The sequence below is a fragment of the Sus scrofa genome, chromosome 11, assembly GCF_054392235.1.
Source record: "Sus scrofa isolate SSC_HxYL_T2T_F1_AM1 chromosome 11, Sscrofa_HxYL_maternal_Yorkshire_Landrace_v2.0, whole genome shotgun sequence".
In the NCBI taxonomy this organism is placed as follows: domain Eukaryota; kingdom Metazoa; phylum Chordata; class Mammalia; order Artiodactyla; family Suidae; genus Sus; species Sus scrofa.
This window is the reverse complement of record NC_139393.1, coordinates 60,818,057-60,845,346: the sequence shown is the minus strand read 5'-3', so window position 1 is coordinate 60,845,346 and position 27,290 is coordinate 60,818,057. Positions and strand designations below refer to the sequence as shown.

Sequence of the window (27,290 nt, the reverse complement as noted above, 5' to 3'; positions counted from 1 at the left end):
ACAAAGGTTAAGATTGCTCACAGGCCTTTCTAAGATTGATGTTTGCTAATCTCAGCCTTCCTCATTATGACCAAAAATTCCTCTATATTCACAATATCCACTTGGGCCCATCTCTTAACTATCCACAAGGGATTTTGAGAGGACAGGAATAATTGTTGTATACATGAAGCTCAGATTTCTTGCTGTGCTGCAAGTAAGAAAATCCTTTGTCCCTGAACCAGGAGTCTTATGTCTTCTGTCAGCATCTATGAAATTGTGACATGATCACTCATCAACTTCAAATTAGGGTTGGTCCTATCTTTAGGTCCATTTAGCCTATCTTTTTAAAGTATTTCTGATTTGTTTCCATGTCCCTGGCCCAGAAGCAAACCTAATCATGCCATTACAATAGAGAAGATATTATTTAGTTTGAAGTTATCAAGAAAGCTTTAACAATTCTTTAAAATAAATCACCTAATGGAATGAAGAAAGATAATTCAAAAAGTATTCAAGTTTATCAAAAAGCATTTTTTAGTGTTATTTATGAGGATAATCAATTTAATGGCTGTGTAAGTACCTATATAATACATGTTTGAGGGAAACTACAGAAAGTCCAAAGTGTTTGGACTGTAAAACACCATATGAATTATTGGAATAGGTCAGTAACTAACTATACTAAATCAAGAATCTGAAATTACTGAATGGCTTTTAAACGAAAGGTTTCTTTTAATTGAACCCAATATAGAAGAGTCACTTTAGTATGTAGAATTGTGGAACTTGTTATTTTTAGAGTGAACAGAATAGTGGTGTCAAATATCCAAAAGAGCTCCCAAGAGTTTGGCCTAGAACTGAGTTACTGAAAATAAGATTCTTTGCTAAGAGACAAATATAGCAATATGATTTAAGCAATTATTAATAAATAATACTAAAACAATAGCCCCCCTGAGGTTTAAAAAACATTATGTTTAAACATTCAAACAAATAATATGCTGATAACTTAAAGAAATTAAGTCAAGTTTCCACTATGGAAACATTTTAAATCAATGGTAACAATTTCCTATAGTTTTAATTAAAGTAGTGATTAATATCAAATGTATAATTTCAGTTACTAACTATATGTAAAATGAGTCACACACATCCCCAGGTGAGTATGATGATAGAAAAATGATTATCACATGCTAAGAATCTGTGCTAGGTGACAATTCAACATTGTAGAGAGCACTGGAATTTTGCAGTAGACAATACGGTTTTGAATGATGCTTACACATTCTGTTAGCTGTATAACTTTAGACAATTCATTTTAAGACTTTGAGAATTGGTGTCCTAATATATAAATTTAAAATAATTAAGGTTTATGCTCCATTATTTTCTACCCTGTTATCGACTAAGATAATGAATACAGACTCTTCTATACATTTTGTTTGGGTCATCTTTATAGTAAATATTATCTTGTATCATAACTGCCTCATATACTGCTGCTTCCTTTACTAGCTCATGAACTGCCAGTACACAGAGACATAATCTCATTCAGTTGTGTAACTTTCAAATACCTAGCACATACCATGTGTATAATTGACTTTTTTGATGGATCTTATTTTTTTAAACCATGCTAAGGATGTTCTCACTGAACTTTTACAGGTAGTGTAAACATTCTGTATAGAATTATTAACCTATTCATTACATCAAACTGAAAAACAAAAAACAAAAAACAAAAAAACCCCACTTTAACTGTTTTTTTAACAGGTGCTAAGGATAACGTACCCACATTGCTTTCCAAAAAACTGAAGCTTAAATCTTAGCTTCATTCCTAATTCGGTACTTCAATTTCTTTACAGTTTTCTCATATGCAAAACAAGGATGAAATGCCTATACTGCTGTGTTCTAGACAGGATTAAATTGAAAGAAATAAATATGTAAATATTTGGAGTTCCCTGGTAGCTTAGCAATTAAAGATTCAGTATTGTCTCTGCTGTGGCTTGGGTTCAATCCCTGGCCCAGGAAATTCCACATGCCACGCACAGGGCCAAAAAAAAAAAAAAAATAGGTGTCAGTTTTTGATATGATTAAAGAAGACATAGATTCTAAATATCTAAATCAGTGGTATCATAAACTGTTTTGATAAGAATAACAAATTTCAAAAATTATAATTAACCGTAAACTCTTCATAAGTTTTATGCTACAAAGAAGGTTTTATTTACGTTTATGAAGAGAGTGGAATATTAAACTGAAGAAGACTGATGGAGTTCCCATTGTGGAGCAGTGGAAACAAATCCAACTAGTATCCATGAGGATGCGGGTTTGATTCCTGGCCTCACTTGGTGCGTCAGAGATCTGGCATTGCCGTGAGCTGTGGTGTAGGTCGCAGACTTGGCTTGGGTCTGGCATTGCTGTGGCTGTGGCACAGGCCGGCACCTGCAGCTCCAATTCAACCCCTAGCCTGGGAATTTCCGTACACTACAGGTGAGGCCCTAAAAAAAGCCCCCCCTCCAAAGAAAGATGATTAATTTTTTAAGATATTTTAAAGAAAATAGACTTAACCATAGTATTTACCTAAAAAACATATTTCCCAAATCCCTTATTATTTAAATGTAGATGGAATGTTAAATATTGTGATCAGCTTAGGTGTGTATTCTTTAAAATAATTTACATTAACAACAAACGGAAATAACATTTTTTTTCTAGGACAAGTGGAAGTACAATAAGAAGGTTCCCCTAAAAATAAGTTAGAAAAATATGATTATAGGTACGTGAACTATAGTTAAAATGTTAAGTATGAAATAATCAGTTCTTGGGAGTTCCCTGGTGGCCAGCGCATTAATGATCTTGCATTGTCATGGCTGTGGCTTTGGTTGCTGCTGTAGTGCAGGTTTGACCCTTTGCCTGGGAACTTTTGCTTACCATGGCAGGGCAAAAAAAAAAAAAAAAATGAATTAAGCAGTTCCTTAATTCCTTGTGGAATCTTCAGGTTCCAGGTATGCTTATGTATGGTGCAGATAAATTTCTAATAGGTAGAATGTTTTATTTTCAATGTGTAGAATCTCAAATATAAAGCACTAGCAATGGTATAAAGAGAAAATGAAGGATATTTAAAACTGAATTAATGTGAACATTAGAGCAGCTCATATAAAAAACTCTCTGAATGCCTACGTATCTAGCACAGGGGCAGGCATATTACGGCCCACAGGCAAAATCTGACTGACTGCATATTTTTGTCAATCAAGTTATATTGCAGCATAGCCATGATTATTCACCTACGGCTACTTTTTGTGCTATAAGAACAGAGTTTAGTAGTTACAACAGAGATAGTACAGCCCAGAAAGCCTAAAATATTTATTGTCTGGACCTTTATAGAAAACAGTTGCTGACCTCTGGTCTAGTATAATGGGGCTTAGCACATGTTTCTACTAGATTTTGAGAAAAAGACTCAACTAGGAACTAAAGAGAAAAATTACAGAGAATTGGAAAAAATTCTACACCCAAGCTATAATTAGGCCACAAGGGTTCTATGGCTGAATTCTAATAAACGAGCAAGCCATAGCTAACATGTTATAATACATAAAATATTATATTTCAAAGAAAGCAATGTAAAGTTTTGTAACTTATTCTACAATGCTGGGATACCCGAAAATTACATCTGGGCAAGAATATCACAGAAATCAAAAATCTCACTTAAGAAAATAGATCCTAAAATCTTAAATCAAATATTAGAAAATAACATCCAGTAGAATATTAAGATCACATCAAATTATAATTATGGTTAATTCTTGGCAAATAAGATCAATTTGGCAATTTTAAAACAATTTATAGATGCTTTTTCTAGTAACATTTTCTTAGGCTTTCACACCTGAAGTATATTTGAGTATTTCAGAACGAAACTTGACTTTATTCAATCTAACCAAACTATCCTCTCAGACTAAGTCTAATTCTATTTGCATATTGAAATTAAAGAGAGGAGACATAGAAGCCCTTATGTCTTTGCTTCCATGGATATTTTTTGAGCAGTATTTAAGTTGGAGACTTAAGAAAACAGAGACAGCCCTTTACCGAGGCTTTCCAAGTCTAATCACTCATTAGGAAACTCTACTGGGTAGATAAATCATGTCCATTCAGTTTAACAGAGGAGCAGCAAACTTACTGAAATATTACTATCTATCTATCTATATATAAATATGGTAATGTATTTATATATAATAGAACTTTGAGAAAGACTGGAAGGAAAAAGATGAGGCATTATCTAATTAAATTTTCTTAAAGTACAATCTCAGCACACAGAGAAGTCAGGACATGCTGTTTATAAAAGATCCTAAAGTATTAAATATTCTTCATGGTGACCTTTTCAGGTCTTATTCCCAAATCATTTTCCCCACTCTCTTACTACATTCTTAATTTTCTCACCAAAGTCTGCTAAACTACTTCAGCCCTATTGCTCATATATACCATCCCATAATTAATACAAAAATTAGCCCTGCCACACCTTCTGAGCAGTTAAAGGATCCTCACAATGAAACTGAAATTAAATACTGTCGTGTGTGTGTGTGTGTGTGTGTGTGCGTGCGCACACATGGTCACATGTTTTTGTTTCATTTTTATATCAAACTTGAGTTTTCAAACATGTGCTAAAGATGACCTTCAGGTTTGATTTATTCCATTTTAGGAATGATAATTTTTGCATAATTAAAAATCCATATTTATTACTTTACTCTTACCTAAAGTTTGATTTATATTGCTCTCAAATACTACAGCAGGGTACTCGAAGAAATATAAATTAGAAAACTTTAGTTTTATAGATTATGAGGTTTATTCCTTATCTTTTTCTAATGATAATTGAGAAGGTATATGAAAGTATTCTCTTAGAAAATAGTTGATAAAATTATATGCTACTACTATTACTGTTTTTTGGTTTAGACATTGGCCTCCAAATGCAGTTATTAGTATAAGAATGAATTCATAACATCAAACTGAGCTTAATTCATTTTGCTTATTTTAAAAAAATCTAGCCTTTCAGATTAGTGTAATTTCTTGTTATTTATCTGTTTGGAAAATGTGCACACAGGTAAACAGTTTTACGTATTCTTCTTTTTTCTTTTTTTTTTTTTTTGGCTTTTTTTCTAGGGCTGCACTCACATCATGTGGAGGCTAGGGGTCCAATTGGAGCTGTAGCCAGCAGCCTATGCCAGAGCCACAGCAACACAGAAACATGAGATCCAAGCCGTGTCTATGACCTACACCACAGCTCACAGCAACACCGGATCCTTAACCCACTGAGCTAGGCCAGGGATCGAACCCACAGTCTCATGGTTCTTAGTCAGATTTGTTAACCACTGAGCCATGATGGGAACTCCGAGTTTTACATATTCTTGAAATGAATGTAAACATATTTGATATATTTATTTAAAAATCTATATATGAGACCTTTTATATGTCTATTCAGTCACTTTAAGATAAAGTCAGTTGCTTTAAGATAAACTCTAGTGATACATAAATATACCTATATTCCAACTTTTCTTCCCCAAAATACCTGCACTGAATAAAGAACTGATTACTGGTAGCATTATCATCATGTAGAACCAGAAAAGTGAAAGACTAGAATAATATGGAGATGAGAGCCCAGTACACATATATTTTAAATGCAGTAATTAAACAAATGATAGGGATCAATGGAATTATAGGTGACAAAAACACAAGATCATACACTGTAATAATTTTCAGCACTGTTGGTTTATGACACTTCTGTGTATCTATTACAGCAAACAAGAATTTTTCAAGTGTGTAATTTTTAAGCAGCCGCTTAGGCACTACTCTACAAAGTGAGTTGAGCAGATTGTAATGAGTTGTAAAACAGAATCCCTGCTGTAACTAATTTGTATTTAAGATTCCTTTCAGAAAAAAAAAAAAAAGTTTCTGTTTATAATTGCATCTAGATTTCAGGGGTAATTGAATTTCCTAAAATTGTCAACATTGATAAGTTACCAGAACATTTTTTGTACTGTGTTCAACATGATTCACTTTCAACAAGTAACAGAAAGAGTCATATTTTGTCCAGATTGTTTCTTACAGATTGTCATCTATTTGGAATTTTGTGTTTCCATATTTCATTGAAAGGTGTACAATGGCAATGATCATTGTAATTGGACCATGAATTCCTGTGCCTATTCCAGTATTTATGAACAATCAAAAAGGTAGACCTAATGAGAAAACCACACTGATAACACTGTTTCTAGAAAAAAATAGCAGGGACCCAGAAATGATGTGACTTGACCTAAAATTGCTTTTTCTTGTAGAGACTTATTAAATATTACCACTAAGATCATGTTGGCTTTGTAAAACAAGTTTCTGCTATTCTTTTTCATTGCCTGGTAAATTTTGTGTAATGGTGTTGCTCTTTTTTTCTTAAGTGCATGTGATAGTTCACTGGTAAATTTCACAGGGCCTGGAGTTTCCTTTGTGAAAATGATTTCAATTAAAATTTGAATTTAATAAATATAACACCATATCTATTTTCTATTTTTATTTTTTTCATTGAATTTTCCATTTCATCTAAAATTTCAAATTTGTTATCATAATCCTGTTCATGAAATATTGTCACAGGAGCTTATTGTCTTAAAGTTGTTCAGGAAATACTCATCTGGGAGTTTAAATGGGGATAATAATTATCTGTTTAGTCTTGATTTCTCCCTTAATTCCAGCCTGGTGAGAGAACATATTTTCATTATTTCAGACTGTCCTTTGGTATTTGTTAAGACTTATTTTATGGGCCAGAGAATGATCAATTTGTGCACTGTTCCATATGAACTTCAGTGAATACATATCATGTTCTTTGGATGTAATGTCTAACATAACATCTTTTGGATCGATTATATTAACCTTGTTTACCAAATCTACACTTGTTTTGGTTATCAGTTTACTATTACTTATTAAGTGAGGTGTATTTCCAGTCTCTCAGTAATTGTGCAAATTAAAAGCACTCGTTTTTCTTTTTATAATTAGGTATATTATCAAGTGCATTTGTTTTTAGAATTATTACATTTTTTTGGATTGAAATTTTCAATTAGTGCCAAATGTACATTTCATCTCTTACAGCTTTTTGCTGTGAGGTGTATATTTTTCCAAATATTGAAACTGCCCCACGGGGTTAAAAAACTCATCCTGAATCAAACCCCATAGGGTAAATGCAAACCTGCACCCAAGAAATTCTTGAGCTTGCCTTACAGAACAGCAGATAAGGAAACAGCTGGTTAAAAAACCCCTCTGTTTGTAACATAACAAAACCAGCTGAAGCCTGATAAAACCAGTGTGGTTCACCAGAGCCTGCGTAGAATGGAGTTGCTTGTTTGATAGGTGGGGTTTTGATGTCAGAAAGCCAAAACTCCACTCTCAGATCATGCTAGTGCTGCAATTTTCTGAACATGTGTCCTTTGAAGAAGCATGTAACGCAAAAATGCCTCTGCAGGGGACTTCCCATTGTGGCTCAGCAGCAACAAACCCTACTAGTAACCATGAGGACTTGGGTTCGATCCCTGGCCTCACTCAGTGGGCTGAGGATATGGCGTTGCCGTGAGCTGTGGTACAGGTCTCAGAAGCAGCTCAGATCCCAAGTTGCTGTGGCTGTGGTGTAGGCCAGCAGCTGTAGTTCCCATTCAACCCCTAGCCTGGAAATTTCCTTATGCTGTTGGTGTGGCTCTAAAAAGCTTAAAAAAAAAAACCCTGTGTAAAGCAGCAGTTACCTCACCTTATTCACAATGTGAACTCCACCTGCATTTCAATAGTGTGCAAATGTATGGTACTATGTGGGTGAAAGAGTGAAGGCTTATACATTAAATGTAGTTAAACACTGAGTGAAAGAGGCATTAGTAAGTGTTTAACTCTCATTTTTCTCTTTTTAAGCTAACATAAATTATTATTCTCTATCCTCTTTCATAGTTTAGAGGATCCATATAATGAGTTTGGGCAAAAGAATGTGAACAGAGGGTCTAGGGCCTCTGTGACTACCCTGTGTTCTATCACTTTTGCGGCCTTTGAACTGGAAGCAAAGGACTCCTGTGGTAGAGCCTCATGAGAGGAGGAACTCACCTCCCTGAGAAACTGCCTGAGAGAGCCAGCCCACCTACTTGCACTGTGATATTAGTAGGAAATAAATATATCATACAAAGCCAGATTTCCTCTTCACTTTAAAATAGACATAAGAAAGGGAAAGTACATTATTAAAATACCTAAGGGATGTGTGTAATGAAAATTAAGATCATGGGGTGGGGAACCCAACCTGTAATCCTGTGCTAATAATGAAGCAATCTCTATTTAATTATGCACCACACTTTGAGGTGGAGAAATGTCTTTTTGTTTGTATTTTTAATTTTTATTGTTTAAATATAATAATCCAAATCCTACCTCCACTTTTTAATTTTTAAACTCTGTATCCCTTTTTATTTCCCAGGGATCCTTCAGATACTTTCCTCTTCATTGCCACCATCAGTATCTGTTCTTAAAATAATCTTATGTGGGGCGGGTTTGATCAATCGATCCTGGGACCAGGAACTTTCACATGCCATGGGTGTGGCCAAAAATAGTCTTGTAAAATAATTTTTGTGTAGATATGAGATGGATTCCACTTTAACTTTTTTTTAGGGATACAGCCATGAATTTCCCAGGCTAGGTGTCAAATCAGAGCTACAGCTGCCAGCCTACACCACAGCAACACTGGATCTGAGCCGTGTCCTTGACCTACACCATAGCTCACAACAATGCCAGATCCTTAACCCACTGAGGAAGGCCTGGGTTTGAACAGGCATCCTCATGGATACTAGTCAGCTTCATTTCCACTGTACAACAATGGGAACCCCTCTGCTTTAACTTTTTTTTTTTTTTTGATGAATAAATGAACAGCTATATTCATTCCCAATGTAATATAATATTATTGAGAAGGACATTTTGATTTCCATAGTAAAGGGTGTGAGGTTTAGCACTTACCCTTATGATCAGAATGCCTATGCGAGTATTAAACATCTAGTAGAGTTGCTATAGAATTATTTGCTACTTGGCACTGCTCAAATTCCAATGCAGCACAATTGACAAAATGCTACCTCTTTTCCTGTTCCTGTTGTAATTTTCTAAAGTCAAACAGTGATTATGATACTCAGTTCTGTAGTAGTGTTTATACTCTGTCAGTAGGAAACAGTCTTATGAACGTCATATAACTTAAAATAGATAACTATGAAACACATCATTTCAGCCACAAGGCAAGACAATTGACATGAAAGCTAAAAAGTATAAACCCATTATGAGATTTGAACATGAGTCTTAGGTTCATCCTGTGTGCCACAAACAACTGCCACAGAATAGAATGAGTGAAGGTCCAATTCTAGCAGTCTGCTGCAAGGCTGGCCCGTCCAGCCACTGTTGCCCCTACTACTTCCTTGTCAGCTATTTTTCCACAGTGCAGTTAAATGTACTTATTTCCCCGAGGTTATATTACAAGTATCTTTCAGTTGTCTTCAAAGTAAAAATGGAAATTCTTACATGATACACAAGTCCAGTCTGTTCCCTATTGTCTTCTCAGCATCTTATCTTTACCCTCTTACCCTCTCTTCCTACAGTAACCACCCCAGCATTCTCATCACATCAACATTAGGAGTCTTTTTTCATTCTGTTCTTCTTTTAAAAAAAAAAAAAAAAAAGCTATTTCCTTTTTAACTCTGACAATTCAAATTCATTTTTTGAATGCCATCATGGTAAAAAGTAATTTCTTAGATAATCTAGAATCTTCCTCTGATTTTAGAATATTATGTGGTCCTCATTTATCAGTTACTTTTTTCTCATACTCATCATATTTTCTTTTTTTCTTCCTCATTCCCATTTTTTCCCAACATTTACCTTTCATTTATTGTTAAATACTTGTGTGTTTACATATATGTGTCAGAGAGAAAGAGAGAGAAAGAAGACTATAAGAATTATAAGAATAATGGAGGCAAGAGAAAACGAGTCAAAACTTGACACAATAACAAGAGCTCTATTATTACTCTATAAATCTAGTTTGTTTTTATAAGTACTGTGAATCAAATATCAATGTATATCTCTCTTTTTGAAAGATAATGAAAAAGACAAAGTCAAATTATTGCCTAAATTAATAAATACAGGAAATACTTTTTCAATTTTACTAATTATTAACATTACTATGTGTAAAGATTTTAATACTACTTATTTATTCGTTATAAAATGTTTTTACCTCATTTTATTGTACAAATGTTTTAAAGATATGTTTCATATTATTTCTGAAATAATATTGGACATCAAATGTAAAAAAAGGAGAAAAGAAAAGGAGAAGATAAAACACATTTTTTTTTCTCCGTTTTTGGACCACAGATATAAATCTGCTGAAGTCACTTGAAAATAAAAAGAAAAAAAATAAATGATATACTCAGAAGTTGAGTAAAAATATATGTCTTGGAGTTCCCATTGTGGCTCAGTGGTTAATGAGCTCAACTACTATCCATGAGGATGCAGGTTTGATCCCTGGCCTTGCTCAGTGGGTTAAGGATCCTGCGTTGCCATGAGCTGTGGTGTAGGTTGCAAACGTGGCTCGGATCTGACATTGCTGTGGCTGTGGTGTAAGCTGGCAACTTCAGCTCTGATTCGAACCCTAGCCTGGGAATCTCCATATGTGGCGGGTGTGGCTCTAAAAAGACAAAAATACATATATGTCTCAATTTTCTACCTGAAAGAAATAGCCAATAAATATGAAAATATATTAACATAATATTGAGTATAATTAGTCATTCTATAACCCTTATAAATAACATAATGCAAAGAAAATACTCAAATCATTTTCATATGAAATATATGCATTATATGAATTATACACGTCATTTGGTATTTTTTTCAATTATCATCACTGATTGAATGACACACACTTTGTATCCAGAAAATAAAATATTAACTCTCATTGGATAAATTAAAGATTTGAAAATGACTGAAACAATTTTTAGCATCCTACATTGTCAATTAAATTACTCTATTATTTTGCATAGTTTAGTCAATACTTAGTTTCCTTGATGGTCTAAAAGAGGTTTCACAGCACCCAGGGGATTTTTTTTTTTTTTTTTTTTTTTTTTTTTACTAAATCTGAAACCACATATCTTGTGTTTACTGAAATGTTAATATTCAGTATAAGAGTGGCTGCTCAAACTTTTGCCATTTTGTTAAAGGTAACTGACAGAAAATTATTCGAACCCAGAAGAAAGATAACATAGGCAAGAAAAAGTTTTGTCAAATGGAATGAATTCAGCAATGTAGAAATAAGGAAGATCTGTGTTCTAGCCATTAGTACTTTGTCACTCACAGGCCAAATAACCTGGAATTAATTTTACCTGGATAACTCACTGTTTTCCTGTGTTATATAATCTTTTGTCAGTGACAGCAATTACTCTTATAAAATTCATTTAGTTGATCACTCTTAAACCTATATAATCATTAATATGTATATTTAGTTCTTTAGTTATTATTAAACAATTTTAATATAAATATATATTTTTATGATAAAATAGGTTATATATACATAGACCTTCTTTTTAGAACTCATTAGGAGTATTGTTTTCAGTGATTTTTTTTTAACAAAGACTTGGTAAGTAAATCGCTTTGATTAAATTTAGCAATGATTTATTTTCCTAAATAAATAGTTGGCTGTATCCTTAATACCAGATTTAATTTCATTTTCTACAAATTGATCCAGTGATCTGGATAATTCCATAACTTCAGCTACAATATTTTTTACATTTGTAAAATATTTAATTTGAAGTGCATGTCGAATGATTTTAAACTTACAGTGTTGTAACTCATATTTTCCCACATTAAAATAGTGTGATTTCATATCCTATGTCAAGGATATTCTAAATCTTGCTCCCAAGGTTAAGATAAAGGTGAAAGTGATTCTTTTCAAGGTTGAAGGAAGAATTATGTAAGAGGTTAATATTTGAAAGCAGAGAATTTCATGTGTCCTTTAAATTATTAGAATAATAGTTACCTGTATTTTTCCCTCCTATTTAATAGCTAGCAGTGGTGACAATTACTGAAAGAACTAGACCTAGGATGAGAAAGAAGTTTAGCAGTCAACAAATGGAGCAAAGCCTGGAATGGATGCAGAAGGGAGTGAGTTGTTTTAAGATTAAAGATACTAGATTAAGTTTATATTTGATGGAAATGTTCAGAAGAAAAAAGTTCAGGCAGAAAGAGAGAGAGAGGAAGGAAAGCAGGAGGAGGTAACCCAAATATAATTACTATCAGAGAATGCTATATTTTATGGATGGGAAGAGAGTTGAGTGTAACAAGCATCAACTTAGGGATTTTTTTTTTTTTTCTCTCTGTCTCTGTCTTTCCTTTTCTCTCTCTCGTCCTCCTTCCCTCCTTTTCCCACACTTCTCTTCTCTCTCTTTTTCTTTTATGATTGTTGGCTTTTTTTTTTTTTTTTTTTTTTTTTTGTCTTTTTGCTATTTCTTTGGGCCGCTCCCGCGGCATATGGAGGTTCCCAGGCTAGGGGTCCAATCGGAACTGTAGCCCCTGGCCTACGCCAGAGCCACAGCAATGTGGGATCCAAGCCGCGTCTCCAACCTACACCACAGCTCACGGCAACGCCGGATCCTTAACCCACTGAGCAAGGGCAGGGACCGACCCCGCAACCTCATGGGTCCTAGTTGGATTCGTTAACTACTGAGCCACGACGGGAACTCCTTGGCTATTTTTTTTTAATCCAATCTAGTGAATTTAATCCAACTGGAAGGAAAACAAAAAAGAAGTCAGGCCGGAGAGCCAAGACCTGAAAATTGGGGCAGTTAAATCAGAGATACAATCACGTATATTTGCATGAACAAAATGCATACAGGATAGTGAGGTGCTCAGGAAAAACAATTAAAATTAAAAACATAATTAAAATCCTCAAAGTTCAAACATAAAAGTCCGGATAATTTGTTGATGCAATTAAAATTATTTTATTTTCCCCTTTTGCTAATGTCTCATCTTCATGACTCTGATGTTTGGAAAAGAAAAAAATGTGGATTTCTTGTTACTGGTTGTGTACTGAATAGAGCTTTTAAACTGATTCAGCCAGTAGCACTAAAATGATTCTTTTGTCAAACCCACCTGTATTTTGGTCTTTTTTTTTTCAAGTAACAGAGACAACTTTTTCTGAAAATTATGTTGTTAGTTTCATATTATATATATTTTTATTATAGTTGATTTACAATGTTTTTTCAATTTCTGCAGTACAGCAGGGTGACCCAGTCATACATATACATATATACATTCCTTTTCTCACATTATCCTCCATCATGTTCCATCACAACTGACTAGCTATAGTTCCCTGTGCTATACAGCAGGCTCTTATTGCTTATCCACTCCAAATGCATTAGTTTGCATCTACTAACCCCAAACTCCCAGTCCATCCCACTCCCTACCTCTCCCCATTGGCAACCGCAGGTCTGTTCTCTGTGTCCATGAGTTTGTTTCTTTTCTGTAAATAGATTCATTTGTACCATATATGAGATTCCAGATATAAGTGATATCATTAAGGTATCTGTCTTTCTCTTTCCAGTGTTCATAGAACCTGGAGAGAATAAAAAGGTCCTATATCTGTTGTGTATTTATGGTCATGTTTCTAGTGGTAAAAGTAGAAACAAGAATGTTGGAAGAGTAGTAGGAACTCAAGATATGTCTCTTTTCAAAGCATGTAAAATTTGGAACTTATCTTCAATTCAGGGCACTTTTTGAGAATGAAACAATACAACTGTTGATCTTATTAGAACAAATAATATCATTCAAGAATCTCCTGAACAAAATGGCCTCCATCTTTACAGTAACCTAAAGGCATTAAGGTTTGCCTAAATCTCAAACAATGTCTGCACAGATTTGTTTTAGAGGTTTTCATTTAGGGTTGACAGATAAAATATAAGAAGCCCAATTAAATTTGAGCTTCAAATAAACAATAAATACATTTTTATATGAGTGTGCCCCAAATATTGCATGAGTATGTTTATACTAAAAAAAAAAAAAAAAGAAAAAAAAAGAAAAGAAGAAAGAAGAAGTACCAGTTGAATATCTGAAATTCAAATTTAACTTGGTGTCCTGTATTTTTATTTGCTAAATCTACCAACTTCATTACAATAAATCTCTAGAAAATAGGTTGGGTAGATCTAGTTTGCATTCAGATGAAATAGGAGCAAGAAATATTCGATGGCATTTTGACTGCGTTTCTTTTAAGGGTTTATATCATGAATATTTATAGATATAAAGTACATCATAGAAGAGGAAAATTGAAAACTTGTAACAGTGAAATTTTCCTCATTGAAAATTCAATTCTTCTATAAGTTCTTTACTTGTTTTATTGTGTTCCCTGCATTGCTTCACTTTTATTAATTCAAACCAGAAGTTAGGTTTTAATTATGGCCAAAAACTGGGCAAAGTTAGTGAATATTTATAAACCATTTTATATTAATATTCTAGAATATCCCCTTGCAGAGAAATGGGTCTCAATTTCCTACATACTGGTATTTTTTTTATCAACTGACTTAATATATTTCTTAATTACACAGCATAAATCAAGCTGGGTCAATAAAATGTTAACCAACTGTTTGATCCTGAGGCTCTAGAATGGCCCTGCCCATGTAAGTTTGTTGAGGGCACCATGCCGGCCATGGTAATACAAATTCTACATCTTCTATAGAGAACAGAAGAACCACTTTAAAAAGCCTGAAGAGCATAAATACTGTAACGGTTAAAAAAAAGGTAAAGTCGTAGGATTTTTGATATGATATGTTTTATACTGCCTCCAAAATTCCTTATATCTCAAAAATAATGTACATTTGACCAATTTGAAAATATTCTTGCTTTGATTGCAGCCTCTATGCATTGATCCAGTTGATTTTTAGCTGTTTTAATGGGTGTTACCTGAATGTCCCAGTCATGCCCTGATCCTGCGCAGCCATTTTATGGAATTCCAAACCACTCAAACTGCTAAAGTAAATGTAGGAAGAACTTAGTTCTAACAAGCCTACTTTATTCTCACTTTGAAAAACTTACGGTTTCCAAATAAGACAGGCTGGGGGTGGGGGGGGGTCCACTGGGGGTTTGGGATGGAAATGCTATAGAATTTGGTTGTGATGATCGCTGTACAACAATAAATGTAATAAAATTCATTGAGTAAAAAAATCTACTTTATTCTCTTATCAGAGAAAAGTTTTCACTGACACAGTCTGTTTTATGAACATTAATTTACAAATAACTCCAGATTAGTCTTTCAGGATTAAACAGAGAGCATATGGACAACTCTAATTATGATAAAGGTCACTTAATTATTCCCTTGCCATTTGATAGAATGTCTCAAACTACTGCCTTGAACCATGTATGAAATATGTTAATCTTGCACTTTTAATAGTTTGAGCCATGCAATCATTGTCGTATTTAAATTTAGCAAGCTTAGAAATTCATTACATTACAAGAGATCTTTTTTGATAATGTACTTTGTGTGTGTATAGGTGCCAAATTATCATGGGATATCTACAAAATGCAGGTAAGAAATGATTTTGACTCTGTTGTGTTACTGTTGTTTTACTTTAGTTGAGAGCAGCTAAAATTAAATTATGATTTTATATATACATATCATGCAAATAACTTAATCATGATTATCAAACCAAAGTGAATTTAACTTTGTTTTTTCATTTTTAAAAAATGACCTGGTATAAATTTTTACCTGGGAGAAAGTTATATATTTTTATTGATTTAAAACAAACTATATTTATCTACGGTATTTCTTAGAATAAAAGATCTATTGAAATATAATAGTATGTACATAAAGTTGTGACTAAAAGGAAATGTTTCACTGATCAAAGATGTAATGTAAATAGCTCAAATAAAAGGGCTCCAGGAACAAAAAAATAAAAACCATAAAACCATATCTGGCAGAGTGTTTCTTCCACTGCTGTCTATTCATTCTACCTCTCTGGAAAGGTGGTCACATTTATTTATGTTTTTCATAAGTGTTTTTATATAAATATATGAACATACACTTTATCCTTTCATATAATGAAAGTAACTGTTTTGTTAGGCATCTTAATCTTTTCACTTAATATGCCTTGGAATATTTGAAAGAAGAAGGAAAATCCCTGTTCTTAAAGTTATTTTGTGAATTTTTATTGCCTTACATAGTTTGATGCATACTGATCACTTTCTTGTCTCTGGGCTCTTCTGATTTTCTTGAGTTACAGAGATTGTCTTATCTCTGTAGATAAAGTCTGCTGCATACTATACATGCATAAACATATATATGTGTTCGCTGTATGTTTAATAATGCAAAGAGTTTTTATGTTTTCAGTAAGTTCTGCTACTGATAGATGTTCAATGTTACTTATTAAAAATGCTCTTTACATTACTTTAAAATTTGAACAGAATCAGTAGATTAACTATATAAACTCCAGCTCCTTTAAAAACAGACTGCTAAATGCTCATGATTAGTGAGTGATACATATAATGATACACCTAAAAAATGACATGTGCTTATCAAAAACCATTTGTGTTTTATTCCAAACATGTTTATGCCAGTTGTACTAGATATTTTAATTATAAAATATTGCTATGAATTTCAAAGTATATTGCCACAAAAAAATTTGCAAAGACATGACAAAAACTAGTCATAAAATATGTTGAAAAGACATAGATAATTTTTATGTGTGTCTCTCTTGTGTATGTTAAGTGAAAATGTTTAGAATTCTTTAAGTTAAATTTTAGATTCTGCACTTCAAGCGATATTTTTGATCAGCAAATTAAAGTAGTCCAAATGTTTTGAACAAAACAGTGTCTGGCATAGAAAAAGAAACAGCGTTATTTAGTACCATCTTTCCTTTCCTATTTGAGATTTTTTTTCTATTAAGTCTAATCCTTTTCAGCCCCACAATTTAGACCACTAGTAGATTAATATGGCATTAAAATATGAAATGTGAGTTAATGGAGGCCCATGACCTACTTACATGTTTCAGCACTGGAAAACCAAAGCACTCTGTAGAAAATGTATTTTATGCCTAAAATGCCCCAGACAATAAATATAAAAATCTCTGACAATCCTTTCCATAGTAATACTATTCTACACAATTGTCTTTAATTTTATATAAAATCAATGCATCATTGCATAATACAAAATAATTTATGGGTTTGATGGTTACATAATACTTCTGAGTTTGTATCCTTTCTTGCTTCTTTGTAACAAAATTACTTCTTAGATTGCCTTTTCCATAGGAAGTGAGAGATTGGCATGCCCTTTAAGGCTTGCCCTTTAGAAGAAAAATGATGGTTTTTCCTTTATTTTTCTGAATATATTTAATGCTATGGAAACAAAAATAACAGTCTATAAGAAACTATCATTTCCAATCATCTGCTGAATCTCTAATGTCAGATGTAAAATGAGATAATTCCCAGTCTAGGTATGGATCTCATTCTTGAATGTACCTGTTCTTTCTGAATTGACAGAAAAGTGGCAAAAATAAAGAGGTACAAATAGAAATATTAGTGGGAAATCTCAATAAAGAAATGGTAATTTCTTAATGTTCAATTACAATTTTAGGGACTTTAAAATGGTCACTACTCACAACATTCTTTCTGAAATGCCTCTTGACAATGGTTTAAGTTTCTGTTCAGATGATTTATATGATCACACATAAAATCTCTAGATTTGTACAAATTTATCACAAACTCAAGAAAATGTCAGACATTTCCTTTTACTTACTCTAAAGAAATTTCATAAGCATGGCCAAAATAAAGAAAAGCAAAGGGAGCAAAACTAATTGTAACAACATTTGATGTATTTTACCATTGGTTTTTGCAATCTTTGTATCATTAAGCTTCTGTATTTAAGTATTTAAGTGTGATATTTAAAGATGCAGGCATTTTAATTAATTAATTAAATGAATTGTGACAAATTATCCTTGTCCTTACTTCTCCAATGATAAAATTAGAGCAGGACAGTCAAGATATTTCCAAGGTTTTGTTTTCAGCCTTTACTAAAGAAATCACTAAATATGTTTCATGAAACTTGTCTACTAATTGACACTTCTTTCTTCTTTTTTAAAAAATAAGTTCCTTTCTTATAGAATAGTTATTTAACCACATTGTAGTATGTTTATATGAATTTATGTGGTAAAATATCATAGAACTGTATGAGAAACTTAGGAAAATTGATCAGAAATCATTTCAGCTCTGATTTTTAAGGAGCCTGTAAGTCTTTATAACAACAACAACAAAACAAAATAACTAAAAATCAATGAATTTTCTTATGTCTGTCAAAAACTGATGTTGCAGGTCAACCAGTCATTCCCAAATTTGGAGAGCTAGGAGAATACAGAGAATCACGGGTGAAAATAACTTACCTGAAACAGAAGCAGTTGGAATCCTAAAGTAGGAGAAACAATAAACACTGGCTTTCGAGTATTGCTGAAGGTGGGGTCACTAGAATTAGACTTAGTAACAGCTGGGGGCTGCAGTCATGAGAGAGCCCCACAACTTTGTTGGTTTTACACCCAGGAACCCCACAGGGGTTTCAAGGTCAAAACCCTCAGGAAGAAGGAATCTTTAAGCATGTTGATAGGAGGAAAGAGTATGTGACCATGTTGAAATGCACCCAGTGAGTTTTCCAATAGTAATAATAGTAGCTTAGCATAATTACTAATAATACTATGTAATAATATTTACTACTACTAATATAGTATATGTTATGCATATAATGTTATACATTGTATATACAATATTTACTAATAACAATTAATTATAATATCACTAATACCAGCTTTATATAATTACATTATAAACAATAATCATTGAGTTCCTTTTTATATAAAAAAAGCATTTTCCTAAAATAGCTATAAAACTAATACTTAAGTTTTTTTCCTCTTTGGCTATACCTGCAGCATATGGGAGTCCCTGGGCTAGGGATGGAATCTGAGTCCCTGCGCAACACCACTGTGCAATGCCAGATCCTTAACCCACTGTGCTGGGCTGGGGATCAGACTGGCAACACCACAGACATGTGCTGGATCATTATGAGCTCCACAGCAGGAATTCATAATAAAAATACTTTAAACAAGCATTCTCTCCTTATCCTCTGACAAGTGAATCCTAATTTTGTTTGGTTTTGGAAAGCAATGGAACTAGTTATAATTCCATTTCTCCTAGTCTTTCTTACAAATCAGGTTGTCCACTTTACAAATAAGGTTGTCCAAGTTCAACAACAAAAACAATAGCAAAAATAACAATAAACACAAATGAAACTCTTCTGGCAATTTATACGAAAGTTTACTTTTCTGAAATAGATTTTATGGCTTTTATCTGTGTAATTTTCATCCATATTCTTCCTTCCTGAAACATAACAATAATGGTTGAAGCAGCAGCCATCATCATAGTTGCATGAAAGAAAGGCTATCAGCTCATTTCCTCCATAAGTGAACTGCTGAAATGAAATTAACAACTGTCTATGTTCACTTGATTTATTTTGGGGGAAAAGTACACACACACACACACACACACACACACACACACACACACACACACACACCCAATTCATTAAAAAGAAGAAAAGTACACACAATTAATGGATATTTTAAAAGCAACAATTAAAATGTATCCTCTCATTTTTATTTATGTTTGTTTGTTTTTCTTCTTATGGGGCATGTGTATGGAAGTATGCATGCACATGGAAACATGTGGAAGCTCCCAGGCTAGGTGTTAATCGAAACTACAGCCACAGTCCTACACCACAGCCACAGCAACACCAGATCCTTAACTTACTGAGTGAGGCCAGGAATTGAACCTGCATCCTAATGGAGACTATGTTAGGTTCTTAACCTGCTGAGCCAGAGGCAACTCTTATTTTTAAGTTTTATATTAAGAATAACTTATTCACCAGCATTTCATATGAAATTTGTATTCCTATAACCAGGATAGATGATGTTGAATATTACTAATATATATAGTTGATAATATATGTTGTATTTCCTTTATAAGTATAGATTTTTCAAATGTCATTTCAAAATTGGAAATATTTTTGTTGCCTGGAGAAGACTGAACACAAAAATAGATATTCTGTGAAACATATTTAAGATAATACATATCACATTAAAAGTTGCTTGGAAGAAGATGAATATTTAAATGCTAGAAAAAATGGCAAAGTAATGGAAAGGAAATTGATTTTTTTAATTTTTTTGAACATAGAAAAGTTAAAGTGCTGTCTTTTGTCATATGCTGCATTTATTTATTAAATTCTTAATGTCAATGTCATAATTACACCACCCCATCATGTCACATATACATATAGGTGTAAAGAGACACAAAATCTCCTACAAAATTATATTCTTCTGCTTACATTGCTTGGATTTCCCTTAAAACAATGATTTTATTTAATAAAATAAATTTCTTTTGAGCATTTACTCAGTTTTTGTTACTGAGTTCAGTTTTGAGGTAAAGAAAAATGACTATAACAAATCCTGGTATTAAAGATAGTGTAATCTGAGGAAATTTCTGTCTCTTGAATTATGGCGGATTCATTTTCTGGTAAATGAATTATGTAGAAACTAAAGATTTGATGGACTGTAATATCTATTTCAATGACTCTTGGAAATTTTTTGTTGACACAGTTGTCTTTCCTGAGTTAAATACCTTTGCCAGAGACTGATTTGGGACTCTAGATCTTTAATTCACACATTGTAGGGTAGGAAGAAATTTAGTTATCAAAGCAAACATAAATAATAATAGCAGACATCTCTAAAAATCAATATACTAAGATACTAGAAGAAATGCAAAACACTTAGGCATGCACATGTTATCAAATCTATCTTTTGGGCTTCTTGGATTTTTTTTTTTAATTCAAAAACTAAACTACCATTAAATATCAATGAGAAAAGGAATATGAAAGTACAAGGAATCTAAACACACAATAACCATTAATATTAATTTATTAAATAAAAATATTATTCAGAAAATTAAGAGTATTATTTATTTATTATTTTTAGGGCCATACCTGTGGCATATGGAAGTTACCAGACTAGGGCTGCATTCAGACGTCAGCTACAGCCCTACACCACAGACACAGCAATGTGGAATCCGAGTTGTGTCTACAACCTACACCACAGTTTGTGGCAATGAAGGATCCTTAATCTACCAAGTGAGGCCAGGGATTGAACCCACATCCTCATGGATACTAGTCTGATTCTTAACCTGCTGAGCCACAATAGGAAGTTCAAGAGGATAAATTTCATAATTAATGATTTTAACAAAGTAAAAAAAAAAAACCCTTAGATAAATATACCCCTACATATTTAAAAACTGCACTTCATAATTAATCCAACTGCATATATAAATTTTACATTTTTTAATGTACCAGAAGCAACTAACTTACAAAGACTGAAGTTCCTCAATGAAAAAGAGATACTAATCAACACTGCACCATAGAAATTCTGCCTGCTTTCCTGTAGAATTTTGACTCCAAGACTACAACAGTGATTCTTACCTATATCATGTGAGCCAAATCCTTAAAATCCAATGAATCAATCAAGGCAGAGGGAGGGAGAGATAGGTAGGTAATAATATCAGTATATTAATAATATAACTATTTCTTATTTCTCTGGAGATCCCTGGCTATTAAAATAATTACACATGCTGATTCATAAATATTTCTGTAGGGATGATTTTTTTGTGTTCACAGAGTATAAAATGACATGAATCCAGAGTTCCTATTGTGGCTCAGTGGTTTACAAACCCTACTAGCATCCATGAGGACTCAGGTTCAATCCCTGGTCTTGCTCAGTAGGTTAAGAATCGGGCATTGCCATGAGCTGTGTGTAGGCCATAGACACAGATCTAGATCCTGCATTGCTATGGCTGTGACATAGGCCAGCAGCTACAGCTCCGGTTCGACCTCTATCCTAGAAACCTCCATGTGCCATGAGTTTGGTCTTAAATAGAAAAAAGACAAAAAAAAAAAAATTACATGAATTCTCTCTTCCTATAATCATAGAAAATCATAACTGTACCTCCCTTATTATATATTCAATCACTCCCAGTCTCCACTGGATATTTTGTAATTTAATCTAGATTTCTGAGAAAATTTTTTTTTCCTTCAATGTCATTATAGAGTTTCATTTCTTCTTAATTTACAACTTTCTATTTTGTCTAATTCATTTCTGAGTTTTAAAATAAATGTCTACTAATTTTTTCATAAATATAAATATTTTTTAGTAATATTTAACTCAAGTTCTTTTAGGGTAAACTGATATGTTTTGATTTCGACTTGCTGTCTTTTGGATTTGATTCCCGTCAAATTTGTCTCAAGTTGTATGCATTATCATTAAATTAAGGGCCACAGTCTATGTCAGTCAGGGTTACAGCCAACATTCCTTGAAACCTCCATATTGTCCTAAAACCATCAGAAATACACTTATTATTAATTAAATCATTGCAGTAAGAAAGACTACACGTCAAAGTATCTCCCCAAAGAGAGGCAAGATAAAGATCTGGTAGGATTTGGAGGTGGGGAGGTGTTCAGGTGTCACTGAAATGACACAGTGATTTGACAGGCTCAAGCAAAGCCTGACTGTGAGAAAAAGGTTAGCATTCGATCTGGACTGCAAACTGGCCCAGGGTCCTGTTTCCTTCACAACTTTATAGTCAAGATTGATGTGTAGTGGTGTGGTCAGAGAGCTGAGGTTTACCTAGGTTATAAATCAAAATGGCCTGACTGTTCCAAGGGGACTTAGATCCTCCAAGCAAAGAGGTAGTTCATTCTTACTGATACAATTTCAGATAGCAGAGTTTCTGATAGTCTGGGATTTTACGGAACAGTATTCCACAGTGAGTAAGAAAGCAGTAGTCTTTCTCAGAAAAGAGATTGTTATGATGCTTCACAGTTACAGTGTATCCTGCTGGGAAATACTGTTCCTTGTCAATTTAGCAGCTGGTTTTTCCTATGTCTTTTATCCCAGTTTGATGAATGACAGGGCCTAATTTCACAATCCAGGTAACTCTTTACTTTCTTGAGAAATACCTGAATTCCCTTCCAGATAAATTTGTGGAACCAAAGAGGAAAGAATTTTTGAATGAAGGTATAATAATGTCTTCTAATATGTTTGGCATGTCTGTCTAAAGCCAAGGAAGTCTGAAAAATTTTTACCTGCATCTAAAAAGTAGAGCATCTTATTAAATAAATTTTAGAGGAAATGTATAAATAAATATACATATATATTTTTGAATAAGGCTATGTATATAAATAAGAAAATTTAAGTCATCATACAGAGAAATACTTAAACTTAACATTAATATATACCATGATAGTGTAGTGACAGGCAATAACAATTAAGCTTACAAGGGCAAAATTCAAGAAGCACTGGAATGATAGTAAACAAATATTCTTATAATGAATTTATTCACCTCTACTGAACAAGGATTACAATAAATATCAAAATGGCACAGTTATGATGTCTAATTATTACTTTTAACTTATTGAACATATGTCTAAAAACTATCATAAATACTGATGTCAACACTAAATCAAGATGAGAATGAGAAACCAATTTACCTACATTTAGATTTCAAAAATATAGTTCTGACAATTTCAAGTGTTGTGGAACATGTGGAGCTGTTACATTTTATGTACATTTCTGGTTAGAGGGGAAAATGATGAAAGCACTTTGGAAATTTGTTTATATTCTGATTTAAATTTATATATTCAGCAATCCTCTGGTCCAAGACTTCTGCTCCTAAGAATATGCTCAAAAGAAACTTGCTTTTAAAACAGAAAACATGTGAAAGAATATTTATAGCCTAGCATCCATACTCACAGTGTTGAAAAAAAAAAGAAAGAAAGAAAGAAACAGCTTAAATGCCCAATAATGGATGAAAGAGGAAAAAGGATGATATTTGCATCTGAGAAATATTATACAGCACTGGATCCCTAGCTATTCTTCACACTATTATTTTTAACTAAGAGTATTGGCATGTTCAGTTGCCTCTACACAGAATAATGTTTTTCTAGATATCTGTCTGGGTTAATTCCTTACTTTTAGGTTTCTCTTCTCTTGTCACTTCATTAAAGAGATATCCATAATTATGTATATATATATTTGTCTTTTTAGGGCCATACCCGTGGCATATGGAGGTTCCCAGGCTAGGGGTTCAATTGGAGCTGTTGCTTCTGGTCTATGCCAGAACCACAGCAATGCCAGATCCGTGTCTGCAACCTACACCACAGCTCACAGCAACACCGGATCCTTAACCCACTGAGCAAGGCCAGGAATCGAACCTGCAACCTCATGGTTTCTAGTCAGATTCATTAACCACTGAGCCATGATGGGAACTCCATAATAATCTAATATTTTAACCACTTTCTTTAAACAACATTTTTGCTTTTCATTTTTGCTAATTTTCTTTATAGAAGGTATCGTTACCCTGACATGTTTTTATTTATTTGTCATATGGCTGAGAAAGGCACATATTTCTTTTATTCATTGTTATATTTTCAGAACAGATAATAGTCCCATATTATATGAGATATTTGATATATTTTTGCTGAATAAATGAAATTATGATGAAAGGTTTGGATGAATTAAACACAGTATGTTATTCATTAGGTAAAGAGGATTACATTGTTACCATTAAGTACAAAAAGTCATAGTGGTAGAATATATATGATAGATAATCACAAAATGTGATAAGCTGAGGGAACTGGAACAGATCAGAAATTACTGCAAGAGGAGTTCCCATCGTGGCACAGCAGAAACGAATCCAACTGGGAGCCATGAGGTTGCAGGTTTGATCCCTGGCCTTGCTCACTGGGTTAAGGATCCGGCTGTGAGCTGTGGTGTAGGTCACAGATGCGGCTTGGATCTGGCATTGCTGTGGCTGTGGTGTAGGCCGGCAGCTGTAGCTCTGATTAGACCCCTAGCTTGGGAACCTCCATATGCCATGGGTGCTGCCCTGAAAAGCAAAAAAAAAAAAAAAAAAGAAGAGAAATTACTTCAAGAAAAATAAAAGCACGGTAACTGAATTAAAATACATTTTGTGGAAAACACAAAGCAAAATTCTTAAGATAAAAATGATATGGAAATGGTATATATATATATACATTCACAAATTCGAAAATTGATGATGCTATATAGACAGAAAAATAGATTTTGACTAGAGTAAAAAATTAATTGAACAGCATATTATAGATAATGGACCTTCCCCAAAGAAATACCAGGAATGTAGATACTTCACCAAAGTACATAAAATCTTGCGATAGTAAAAGAAAATGATTTTTTCCCTCAAAATAATAGTAATATTGCTCAGACGATCACTACAAAACCTGTGTAATGAATAATTGTTTATATTACATTTACAGTATGTGTAATAAAAAGGTTTTAATTAAGTATAAAACCTACAAATATGCCAATCGTAAAAGTATAAAATGGTAAATACACACTAGATTTCAAAGAAAGGAAAATATAAATGCCCTATTAATATATGAAAAGACAAACATCATCAAGTACAATTATAAGCAATGCAAATTTATTTATTTATTTTTTTGCTTTTAGAGTCACACTTATGACACTTGGAAGCTCCTAAGTTAGAGGTTCAATCAGAGCTACAGCTGCCAACCTACAGCACAGCCACAGTAATATGGGATCCAAGCCGCGTCTGTAAACTACACCACAGTTCACAAGGCCAGGGATCAAACCCATGTCCTCGTGGATACTAGTTGGATTCATTTCCGCTGTACCACAAAGGGAATTCCCACAACGTGAAATTTTTTTAGAAATATTTTTTCTTGCTTGAGTGGTTAAAAATCTACATGTTTTCTAGAATATTATGCTTTCGAGTATCTAAACTTAGGCGTTCTTCCACACTGCTGGGAAGAGGGTAAACTGTCAGATAATAAACCATGAATTTTAAGAATTAACACATTAAATGTTATTAGAGGAAAAAAGTCTATAAGGATAGATTATGTAGACAATAAAAATTAGAGGACATAATAAAATGTTTACCTTAATACTTCTAAACAAATATTTCAGAACAGTTTTAGAAAAATATAACTTTCAATAATCATTAAGAATGAAATATTATGAATAATCAAACTATTGTTTAAAAAAACCAAAAACTCTACAAATTATATAACATGTTCAAGTTTGTTTTATCCACTAATTGGATTAAATATGTACGAGATTATTATACCAATGTCACTGTAGAAAATTATCTTTTTTTAAATATTAGTGCTAATAAGATCAAATATTAACAGGTAATATACTTTAAAATATATTTAAATATTATAAGCATATGTAGTTTTTTATTTGTAGGTGGCAACTATTTGACCAACCCTTCCTACTTTCACCCTTCCAACTGTAGTGTGTTTGTGTATTGGCAAACTAGCAAGGAAGTGATGCTATAACTTACAAATGTTTCATGTAAAATTTATGAACAAATGATATAAATATGAAGTTATTTTTATATAATCATTATTCTGTATCTTTGAGCTATACCTAACTTGTTAATATAGGCTAAATTTTTATGACAAAGAAAGGGTAAATAGGCTAAGAAATTCACATTTGTCATTGCTGATCAATATTCCCCTTCCAAACGAGTTTTCTTAAATTAATTTTAAAACACTGGATGACCTATTATGCTAGTATGGTGAGTATGGCATTAAGTATATTAAAGATTAACACCCAGAGTTACAAAAAAATACAGTTAATGCATTCCAATATGCATAACTTGTTTCATAACAATTACTGGAGATGACAGATATCACATGTATCAGTTTTACTTCCGTTCTACTTGAAGAAAACTGACCTATCCTATATAATACTACCAATTCAAGTGACTAAATGTAGCTTTCCTATTAAAATTCCTGGGTCCACATTCTGCCCTGACCTTTGCTCTTTCTCCTTGAAGTGAATTGTAACTGCAACACCCAGGCTATTGGCTTGCTTTCCATGTTTGACCCTTGACTCATCGATTGCTGTATGGGGATTAGGTTTCCAAGTTACATCAGCAAAGGTCATACCTGAGCTGGAAAGAACAAATTGGGAACAACTCCTTTCTAATGAAACTATAACACCAAACAAGTCTGAAAACAGAGGCTATCCTGTGAGAAATTACTCAAACGACAAAAATAAAATAAAATAAAAGTATTAATCAAACACCTACAATCTCACCTGGAGCTTCAGTGCTCAGAGACATAATCATGTCTTATCTTCACATAGTAAAGAACCTTACAAACTTATGAATTAGTTTCTTTATTGATCAACTTTCCTTTAATATAT

General features: G+C 33.1%; 1 long non-coding RNA gene across 1 annotated transcript in view; it reads left to right on the top strand.

Annotated features, from left to right (window-relative positions):
• LOC146398656 (uncharacterized) overlaps positions 1–6,474 on the top strand; it is a 329,428-nt gene extending 322,954 nt beyond the window's left edge. The window contains exons 5-6 of the long non-coding RNA XR_014819683.1: positions 2,662–2,722; positions 5,092–6,474. This is a non-coding gene — a long non-coding RNA (uncharacterized LOC146398656). The remainder of the gene's footprint in view (positions 1–2,661; positions 2,723–5,091) is intronic.
• Positions 6,475–27,290: the final 20,816 nt, after the last annotated feature.